Genomic DNA, 11,979 nt, shown 5'->3' on the forward strand with positions numbered 1-11,979 from the left:
CATGGTGATTACAGAGTGCATACTCGAGGTAAGATGCAAGAGACTGAGCAATGCTCTCTTTATTGACACTGTTGACTCAAGGAACATTTACTAATCCCAAGATTACACCGAGGGGAGAGTGATCTTCAGAGAAAAAAGGCCTGTAACTACGGAACAACAGGGTTGGTGTTTTTACCATACTATTAGTACTTGCCTTCTCCTGCTTCCTACAAATGTCACCAGATGCTTATGCGAGTCATAACCAACTGTGAAAAGGCATGTAGAGCCCAGCTGGGACAATAACTGCATGAAGTATAATGTGTGACAGCTAAGGATGGTGCATTAGATGAATCTTCACAAGTTGCATTTAGGCCAAACTCTGATGTTAAAAAATGTTTTAGCTGGAGTGCCACAATTCTGCAGAGTGGGACATATGGTTAATTATCCAGTATGTCAGCCCTATTGTGTACATTTTATATCTACTAACAGTGCAGCTTACAATCAGTTAGAACAGGGTAAGAAGAAATCTAGGAACATATGAACATAGTTACATGCTGTATAGAGGCTTTAAAAAGTTAAGTCCTTCTCTAAAACAGGGAAGTTCAAGGGTGCCACCGGGATTACCACAAGTGCATACAACTAATTTTCAGAGAGGTTTATAATATTATATAGTCATATGGAAACATATAGATATCTAAAGTGATATTCATCGCTCATGGGATTTGCTTGGAAAGTCTTTAAGCTGAGACTCTAATGACTGATAAAGCAAGTTGGTTCAAGAGTGTCCTCTAACATGGGAAGCAACTAATCAAAAATCATGAATTTTACAGGCCTTTAGGAGATCACTCCTCCTCAATATGTCAAAAAATACTGCTGAATGAAAATGTAGAAGGGAGAAACCGGTATTTGATTTGCCTAATAGCAATGGGTGTGTACACAAGAAGCCTAGAAACATGGCTCTGAAGTGAGTGCATTCTAGCTAGGTCTGATACATTTGAAAGAAAGTTCAGAAATGTAAATGTGGCAAGCTCGAACATGGCTTAGTCACAATGGGTAGTGTGGTAAATATGCCAAATCGATTTGGCATAATTGCCAATATATTTGTGCTAACTGCACATTTTAGTCTAAAAAAACCTTGTAAAACCCTTTTACTTCAACGTATGTTATGTTTATTTGTTGCCTAAGGTAATGAAAGTGGAGTTGCCTCTCACCAGTATCACAACGAGGTCTGGCTTGCCCCAGCTCAAGCTATAAGTCTCAATTTTTATCAGTGGCTCAGTTTACTCAGTGAAATTCAGGAAGTGTGAATCACACATTTCCCAACTGAAAAACTATTGGAGTGCAGGGTCAGTGGTTTAGATGACCAAGGTGTGGGATGGATTGCTCCTATGAGGAGCAGATTACAGATTTTCATTAAGTGGGCCTCGGTGCCTGACTTAGAGTTTGGAAGAGAGGGAATTCTGTCGTCAAACTCAAGTTTTGTCCACCTGATTTTGAGTTGGATGAATCTGTTGGAGCAAAACGTACTCTAGTGATGTGAAAATATTTCCGACGGCCAGACAGAACTGCCCAGGATGTACATCCTGGCTGTGAGGGATGGTAAAAAAAAGAAAAAATAGTAAAGTGACAAATACACCATGCAAATCTCCCATAGTGCAGAGGTCATTCGTTTTTCCATGTTTCCACACACTCATGCCCGAGGAGTTTGTTTTTGAAAAATAAAAAACTTTGAAAAAGTTTGATGGCTATCCATCATGGTTATTGGAGCCATTCTTCAAACATTTCCTACACTGATAGGAAACACTATGACAGCGACTCCAGACAATTATTAGAGATGTCAGCAGAGTCGATGGACATCTCTAAATTTCTAGGGTAGAGCAAAGGCAGGTTTTCTCACAAAATCCTCTGTCAACCTGTATACCTATACTCCATCACAAAAACCCTAAATCAGACCCTCTGTCTAGAGTGGCACAGTGGGTGAAAAATAATGCACTGGAATGCTGCGCCAAGCGATTGTCAATAGCTAGACTATTTCCAAGAATTCTTCCCATCACATTTAGGGTGCTTAATTCAGAAGTGGCCCATCCTTGATGGTGGAAGGCTCCACCCCCCCACTTTTTTTCTGACATGAAGTGTGTCTGTCAGGCTAATCAAAGGTCAGCCTGACAGACACTCTTTTGTTCAAGTGGGTCAATCTTGCGCAATACATGCTTTAAATATGCAGGCGCCTGGCTGCCTGAACTGAACTTTGCCAGGCTGAAGTATCACAGCCCTGTAGGCATGACCTCCTCAGCCAGTGTCTTGAGGTCCTCCCCTTCATGTCATAGGAGAGTCTCACTGACAGTCTCAGACCTGGGTGCTTCAGTTTTAAGTCCTGGAGCGCCCAGGGCCAAGTGTCTATCACTGATACCTCGTCACAGAGTGGGGTGGGGTCAGGAAGTCTCACTGGCATCATTCCACTCTCTGAAAAGTCAAGTACTACCGCCTCCTCTCAATCATTCACCAAACATCAACCAACAAGAGGGGGCGGCAGTCCCAATCTTCCTGGAATCTCAGCGACTTCCCTCCTGCCACCCAAGACGCAGCAGATGATAAGTATTATTTATTTAATATTTAGGACATAAGCGCAAGTGTACATATGAATGTATGTGTTTATGTGAGTGTGTGATATAAATGTGTGCACATGCATGTGGATGACTGTGAATGTGTGGCCCCACCCCTTCATGTTCTAATGACCTGCTGCTACAGGTTTAATTACCAGTAGTATACCAGGAATAGTCAGACTAGCACAACTTTCCAAACCTATTATTGCCCATGTTTGTGACTGTCAAAAAGTAGTAAATTTGCCTCCATTCAAGGTATAGTTTTAAGGGTGCAGATTTACTACTTTTTTGGTAAACTGGTCATTATATATACTTAAGTTTCTGATCCTAAAAAATGACCAAGTTAAAATGTCCTAGTGAAATCAGACCAATGAGAAAAACCAACATAGCTATAGCAGACACTGGGTCAAGCCCCCCATATACAATTACCAAGCCAAGAGTGTTTTTATTTTGGGGCTGTCACACCTAAACACCCCCAAAGCTACTTCTCTAACGGTTGTATATGGTGAGAAGCAGGAAACACCCTTTGGCTGACACGTTTTCATGCCTCAATGATCATTTCCCCTAATCATCAACCTACACACATTATTTACAGTTGGATTGAATGCTAGTTGATGAGGTTCCCTTTCACCTGGTAAACAAGTTACCTAGATAAGCAAGTATTACCAAAGTAGAAAAGAACATTTTTGAAAGCGAAGGTGATGGAACTCGCTGTGGTCTGACATACGTTTGTAGTGGGTGGAATGTATTGTACATGGACCATTTCAAATATAGGAATAGCCATGTTGATCTGTGCTCCTTTACTGTATGGTGTAATGCGCATGTCTTTCTTGAATGAGAAAAGGTATGTCTATCTAGGGCCTAAATCCTGATTCTCTTAAACTGAGTGATCACATATGTGGTATACATCTGAGTGTAGAGAAATAGATATAATTGACAAGTGGATCCAGACCGAAACAAGAAGAACGGTGACACAGGCCCTGGTCAGCAGCAGACTGGACTACGGCAACGCACTCTACGCAGGTATCTCAGCCAAACACCTACGACGACTACAACGCATCTAAAACGGCTCCGCCCGACTGATCGTCAACGTCCCACGCCACAGCCACATCACCCCCACCTGAGAGACCTACACTGGCTCCCTGTGGACAAGAGGATCACTTTCAAGCTCCTCACCCACGCACACAAAGCACTCCACAACGCCGGACCAGCCTACCTGAACAGCAGACTCAGCATCTACACCCCCACCCGCCAGCTCCGCTCCGCCAGCCTTGCCCTCACCACTGTCCCCCGCATCCAACGAACAACCCCCGGCGACAGATCCTTCTCCTACCTCGCCGCCAAGACCTGGAACACCCTCCCTACCCACATACGGCAGACCCAAGACCTACTCGCCTTCAGAAGACTCCTCAAGACCTGGCTCTTCAAACTGTAGCAGCATCCCCCCCTCTCCTCAGTGCCTTGAGACCCTCACAGGTAAGTAGCGCGCTCTACAAGTACTCTGATTGATTGATTCATTCATTCATATCATCTGAGTAGACAAATTAAAAGCTGTAGACACATGTCTTCACCTAACAAGATCGTTAAACACTGATATGGTATTCTATGATGCAAATGACCTGACAAAATATGTTAAGGACTTTAGAAAGCAGAATAACAAAAGTAAATTTGTTGTGGATCTAGAGGCTTCTGGATACAAATAGAATTTGAGCTGTTGTATTAAATCTATCCTATCCTTTTGAAGGGAAGGCCATCTTTCTGAAATCTGGGTGAGTATGCAGTAAAAAGTTATCATTCATACCTTATTAAAGGGCATGTCTGCAATCCAAATACATTAAGAGGAAAAAATAAATAGAACATCAACATTTTCACTTTATTGCACAGTTGAGAACAGCTGAGAGGATTTTCACCATTACATACACATATTACAAGTTCTTCAAGATGAGGCTGCCCAGGAAGATATGTTTTCTTGGGCCAAAGAAACGTGGCATTCAGTCTGGATTGTCCATAACAGACAATGCCATGACCATACTATGTTAGATAGTAAGTCCTTAAGCAAAAACACAACTGCTTCTTTGCTTTAAACTAAAAAACTAAGGCAACACCCTTTCACTTCTGGATGCAAATAGAATTTTGACTGTTGTATTAAATATATCCTGTCCTCTTAGAGGGGCAAGCCATATTTAGCTCTAATATTTAGCTAAGAATGTAGTAAAAATTAGTAATCTGATCTTTTTAAAAGACACGTCTGTAGCACACAAACATTAAGAAGGAAAATAAAAAAGAACATCAACATTTTCACCTTATTACACAGTTGGGCACAGCAGAGGCACTTATTACAAGTTCTCGAAGATAGGACTGACCAGGAACATATTTTTCTTTGGGCCAAAGTGTCCTATGTTGGATAATATGTCTTTGGGCCAAAAACACAACCGCTTCCCCACTATAGACTACAAACTCAGGGGGACACCCTTTCACTTTAGCGTATTTATTTTCCTTTGCTGCCCATGGAAATGAAAGAGGAGATGTGTCTGATCAGCATCATAATGAGTTCTGGGTGGCCCCAACTCAAGTTGTAGGTCCCAAAAATCCTTTTCTATAGGGCAACCAGGAAAATACCTTTTTGACACACGTTCTGATGCCTTAATGACCATTTCCCCAAAGCATCAACCTGCACACATTACTCACATGTCTGAGGTTGTCAGACATGCCATTCATGGACTGCATACTATTAGATGGTTCTCACTTCCACCTGGTTTTCATGTTCCCTTGATATGCAGGTATTGCTTAAGAACATTTTGGAAGTAGCTTTGGTCTAACAGGACAGACATCTATAATAAGGTTGGCTGTCTTCAATAGGTATAGCCATGATGATCTGCGTTTCTTTACTATATGGTGTAATGTGCATGTCTTTCATGAATGAGAAAAACTGTGTGGATGTATTTACTTTTAACTAGCTATAAATCATCAAAATGTAGATGTGCTAAGGAATGTCATGATTCCCTTACACTGATAGATCTCACAAAATGACATGAGTATCATATATCTGAGTGTAGAGAAATAGATATAAATAGAATAGGCACATTAGAAGCTGAAGGCAAACGCCAAAGAAGATCATTCAGATCTGGTGAGTTATTGTGTGATGCAAATTATTCTACAAACTATGTTAAGGACGTCAGAAAGCATGTACCAAATACCAATAGTCAAAGTCAATTTGATATTGAACTAAGCATTGATTGATTCTGGATTAATGAGCCCAAGTCTTCAAAGCTCCTGGATACAAATAGAATTCTGCCTCTTGTACTAAATATATCCTATTGTTTATGGGTGAGGCCATCTATCTCACATTTAGCTGAGTGTTTAAAAAAGGTATCATCTAGATTTTATTTCAAGGCACTTATAGAACCTAAAAATGTTCACTGTATTGAACCGCTAGGCACAGAAGAGTAGATTTTCACCATGCATTCATTACATTTTCTTCAAGAAAGGACTGCCCAGAAAAATATTTGAGATGAGAAACAAAAGCCCAATCACTGGAACCAGAGATATTCAATTGGAAAAATGTAAGTGCAAACAGTGCTTGGAGGCACAAACTGCCAAATGTGGTTATCTGGTCACGCTGGACTACAAGAGAATTACAAGTTCAGGTCAAACACGATGGAGCATGGGCTGGAAAGAGGGACAGATTTAGGCCCGCTGAACAAGGTACCTTAAATCCTGGTTTTCGGAGAGGTGCAAGATCCACGTCCAAGGCACATTGCGCAGAGGCCATCTGGAGAAGCTGCAGCGCTGTGAAGCGGAGTCCTGCATCATCAAGGATGCTGTAAACAAGGGGCTTGCAATGTGAAGGCCTTTGTCGAGAATTTGTTGCGCAGCAGTGGTTCCCAGGAGACTGCCGGCTGTGATGCTAGGTTCATTGTCGGGGCTGCGTCATGCTGCGGCGGTTCTGAAGCGGCTGCGAGGAGATGCGTCATGCTGCATTGGGTCTGTTCACACACAGAACCATAGCTAGGTTGGTTTGGCAGTTTTCAGGTCCAATTTAAAAGGATCCCGGGCAGGAATGACACCACTTGGGGGTAGGATCCACAAAAAACAGAGTCCAGGTACTGGGCTGTAGGTAGTTGGAGCCTTTTCCGTCCCTGAGGCTCTGAATAGGAGGCATACCAACTAGCCCTTAGAGTCACTCTGGTGTTCCTGATTCAGATGCAGGCCTAGTCCTTTCACTCGGGCAGTAGGGCAGCAAAGTAGCGGTCCTTCAGGCAGAGCAGCACTGCAGCCCTTCTGAGGCTTCCAGAGATCCAGAAGTGTACTGAAGACATGTTTCTGAGGGTTTAATTTTTATACCTGGTGCCCACTTTGTAGTAGGAGAAGGTTCTGGAAGTTTCTACTGCCAGAGGTGCTTGTGTGTTGTCTCAAAAGACAAGTGTCAACCCTCAGTAAGTGAGCTCAGGCAGAGCCTTTGTGATATGAAAATGTGGTAGGCAACAGCTCCTTCCCCTCATTGAGTCAGAGATGACCCATCCTGCCAACACCTATTCTCCTTTGTCCCACTGTCTGAGAGCAATACGCAAAGACCAGCTGCCAGCTATTCCTAGTCATGTGACCCAGGACACAGGTGCAGGCACCAAATGGTGAGGAGGAAAAGCCAACTTTCTAAAAGTGCCATTTTCAGAACTGTGACTTACAATCTGGCTTCATCATTAAAAAGGGTTTTAAATTACAAATCCCGACATTCCTATATGCTCCCAATTGAAAGTTATTATTGCATTAAATATATTAAGGTAACCCAATGTTGTCCTATGGGAGAGGTAGGAATTGCAGTAGTGAAAAACAAATTTCGGAGTTTTTCACTACCAAGACATGTGAAACGGAAAAGTGCATGTCCATCTTTTTAAATACACTGCACCCTGCTAACGGAATGTTTTGGGCCTACCCTAGGTGTGACAGGTCAAAATGACAGTTTAAAACTACACACTCAGTCTGAAATGGCAGGCCACAGACATGTTTGAAAAGCTATTTAAGTGGGTGGCACAATCAGTGCTGCAAGCCTCCTAGCAGCATCTAATTCACAGGCCTTGGGTACATGTAGTACCATTTTGCAAGGGACTTATAAGTCAACTAGATATGACAATTAGATGTAAGCCAATGTTACTATATTTAAAGGAGAGAGCATAATCAGCCCTAAAACAGCAAAATCAAAGTCATGAAAAACAGACGGAAGAAAGATGTTGCGTGAAAACCATGTCAAGGATGTCAGTCCAACAGCCCCGACTCTGCTGTAGTTGTTAATAACCATACCTGAATACATTTGTGTTTGATGTAACAGGATAAAGACTTACCTGCCGCACCTCCTTTGGACATGATGTCGAGGAGCCTGCCCTGTTGCCCTAAATCAGCTTTCTTTCTACGGGGTTGTGTGAAGGAAGGAGACCCAGAATTCTGGCAGCGATAGATGGTCAATGCCATTGAGGACGGGTGAAGGCATTCAGAAAGGGGAGGAGCTACCAGGCAGAAGAAAAGACCAACAAGAGTCCTGGAAGGGCAGGGAGGCATCTGAAGAAGTTGCGATGAACATCAAGGGATGCGAAATAGTAGGAGAAACGCAGGCCCGGACTAGCCGTTGCGGGCACCGGGCAATCCCCCGTTGCGCCGCAAGGGTGGGGGCCGGTTTTGGGCCCTGGGGGCTGGGGGCGGCAAAGAGCTTGGTTGCACCCCCAGGAGGCTGGCCGAGCACTTTGCCAGGGCCGGTTTTGGTTCTCAGTCCGTCCTGGAGAAACTACAGTAGGTTGTGTCGAAGGGGAGAGGGAGAAACTACAGGAGTTTGTGACTGAGGGGAGAAGTACTGTGGTACAGATGTCTATTCAGTGAGGTACCACTTTTATATAAAGTACAAATTCAAACAGCATGTAAAAAGGTCCAAGAGTATTATTTCAGAAGGTGAGATTGAAAGGAGCCCACAACAGCATGTCAGCAGAGCACAGCCGCAGAGCACAGCAGAAAAGCAAACTGACTAAACTGTCAAGGATCACTGTATAAATAAAGTCGACATAGGTTGAAATCAAACATGCATGTACCTGCAGAGGAGAAGAACCGGCATGTCGATACATGTTTGAAGGAAAACAGAAAATAAAATGGGCACTACGTTCTGGCCCCTGCAGGTAGCAAAGGTGCGACGGCAGTGAAGGAAGAACAAAGGCCAATGCTCTCACGCATATCACAGCTGTGCTCAAGAAGGTTTACAAACAAGAATAACACCTGTACAACACCTTCTTCTTCACACAAAAAAACAACAACAAAAACTGCAGGAAAACAATAATAATGAAATACTGGAGATAACAAGGGGTTAGTCCACGTGATAAACTTTGAAATAAGAAGGCATCCCCACTTTGGAGCATCCCTCTGCAAGAAGGTAAGCCTGCCTCAAAACCAGTATCACCGGTATGTAAGGAGCCTGGCTTTCCCAAATGATTGCAATTGTCTTGGATATCAGACGAAGTGCTGCTGTATGCTGAACAAGCTGCATCAGCTCCGGAGAAATCCAAATAATCAGGGGGCATATTATCAAGGGGGTTTATCTCCGCTTTTTTGGCTTGAAAAGCCAAGAAAGAGGAGATAAAATGATCTCCCTATTACCTAGCTGTCGCTAACACCAGTTAGCGACAGCTAGTAGGAGAAAGCGACCATCTTGGGCCCCACTTTGCATGTCAGTGATATATATCACTAATGACGTGCAAAGTGGGCGTGCCAAGATGTTAGCGACTGGAAACATTCGCTAACATCGCTATCTCCTATTACCAACTTTTGGGGATATTCGCGCTAAGCGCGATTATCTCCGAAAGCTAACACCTGCCCGGAGCAGTTCTTAGCCATGTTATCCAATGGGAGGTGGATAACATGGCTAAGAGCATTAGCTCGGTAATGCATGAATATCGCTGACTTTTCAGCGATATTCATGCATTGCAGCCGTTTTTTATCACATTCGCGATAAACCTTGGTAATACCAAGGTTTATCTGCGATAAAAATCGCCGCAGCTCAGCGGTAAAATTTTGTCTCTAACCAAGCAATAGCGATAATTATCGCTATTGCTTGGTAATATGCCCCCAGATGTCTACCTCCTTTTTATGCGAGATATTATTTTGTCTTGGTCTTCAGACACTTTCACTAAATCCCTTTTGCTCCCCCATCCTTTGCCTTTCAAAAAAGCTGAGCCTTTAGAAACCCTTTTAACAAGTTCTTGAACAGACCATTTGGACTCTCCCTTTTTTTGTTTTTTAGGAATCTTTACCAAACATAATCACCAATCGCTAATTCACCAGTACGCACTTTGCGTCTGTGGTCAAATGCTATCTTAGACTGCATTTGTTTCTTGGCAACACGAACAGACACACCGTCCAACAAGCTATTCGTTTTCTGTTTGTTCATATGCCCGACCCCAGGACAAAAGGAACATCTAGGTAACCTTTTTCTCAAAAGAAGAAAATGAGATGCTCCCGTGGTGCTATGTGGGGTGAGCAAATACAACCAACGTTTTTATTAAGGAATTCCTTGGCGACCCAACCCATGTTTACCACGGTTTGAATGCCTTCTTTGAGAAAGCAATTCATGTGCTCGACCAAATCATTGAATGATGGAGAATAAAATGCAGTGATGTGTTTGATGTGCAGTTCTTCCAAGAATGTACACATTATTTTACAAAAAAAAGTGTCCCATTTCAGAAACCAATTCCTTAGGTACCCCTACAATAAGAAAGATACTTCTGAGAAAACTAATAACAGACTCCGTATCAGGATGAGAAGGGAATTTAAAATACACCCATGTACTAAAATAATCTATAACCACCAATAAAAAATGTTGTCCAGATGATAAAAGTTCAAATGGGCCTGCAAAATCCAATGCAATCTTGCTCCATGGCTCCTCAGGCAAAGGAACAGACATGAGGGAAGTTTCATGTCTCTTTCAATGCTTGACAGAAGCTGAGCAGGTTGAACATCCCTCAACACACATTTCAACATGTGCCTCTACAGATGGCCACCAAAGAAATTGTTTCAAAGCCTTAAAAGTGCCCACCATGTGTTTCCTTGATGAGAGACACTGAGGGATGAAGGTGGCACGCAACAATCACCCCTCACTAGTACCCCTTCAACTAAAGCTAACTCATCAGCAACTTGAACAAAAAGCTGTAAAGAAGATTCAACTGACCTTTCTTTAGGCCAACCTTTCTCCAAAGGATTTGCAACATTAACAAGCTTAGGGTCCATAGAAGCAGACTCAGGCCATTTTTTGTGCAACATGATATCAGTGTTAGAAACAGCAAAAAAACAAACTGACTAAACTGTCAATGATCAGTGCATAAATAAAGTTGACAGTTTGAAATCAAACATGCTTCTGCAAGCAGAGGAGAAGAACATGCATGCAGATACATGTTTGAAGCAAAACAGAACATAGAATGCACAGTATGTTCTCTGGTGCCTGCAGGTAGCAGAGCCACGAGGGCAGTGAAGGAAGAACAAAGATCACCGCGCTCACACATATCACAGGTGAGCGCGAGAATACTTACAAACAAGAATAACACCAGTACAACAGGGACCCAACCTCCAAAAGAAGAGCGAGAGAGAAGAGCCCCCAAACACCCCCCCCAGCTTCCACCCCCTGCCCAACATGGCATCTCATCTCACCCCACCACGTCCCTAGTGGCTTAACCTTCTTTTATTAATTGTTTTTAATTGTATGAGTATGTAATGGTATTTCGAATTGGGCATTTTTTAACTTGTCTTTATCTCTTATGTTTTTTCTTTATTATTTTCTTCACACTAGGTGATTTCTATTTAGTTTTACATTTATTTTTTGTTACATATTTCTGATTATTTGTTCTTTGGATTGTTTCAGCCCTGACGAAGTTCCTAGAGAACGAAACGCGTTGGCTGAGGAGTTTGGTTTTTATAATCGGAAAATCAATAAAAGAATCATTTATAACGAATTGTATGCTGTGGACTCTCTTCTCTGGTGCACCGTCCTTTTGTATATGACTTTTGGATCTGCCTTGCAGTAGAGTGTTGGTACGGCACACTCTGGACGTTTTGTGCACAGAACTCTGACACTCATATCATACCTCATAGGCACTTGTGCACAACCTTTGTCAGCCGTTCTTCCCTCTTCTTTTTAGATGCCAGGGGCGGTTCCTGCTCGAGGGCGTCGGGGCTCTGCCCCCCTTAGTTTCATGGCCAAATAAATAAAAGATACTAAACAACTGTTTTAAAAAAATGGAGAAAAAAAAACCACGTTCACACACTAACTGTTTGGCTGGGGGGCTGTTGCTCACTGCCACTCTCTGTGCAGTGACGCTTTCAGTTTCCAGAAGCGTTCTCCTCTGCGCGGGCCCAAAGCTAAGAGCATTTG

Source organism: Lissotriton helveticus, chromosome 2_2, assembly GCF_964261635.1.
Source record: "Lissotriton helveticus chromosome 2_2, aLisHel1.1, whole genome shotgun sequence".
Taxonomy (NCBI): domain Eukaryota; kingdom Metazoa; phylum Chordata; class Amphibia; order Caudata; family Salamandridae; genus Lissotriton; species Lissotriton helveticus.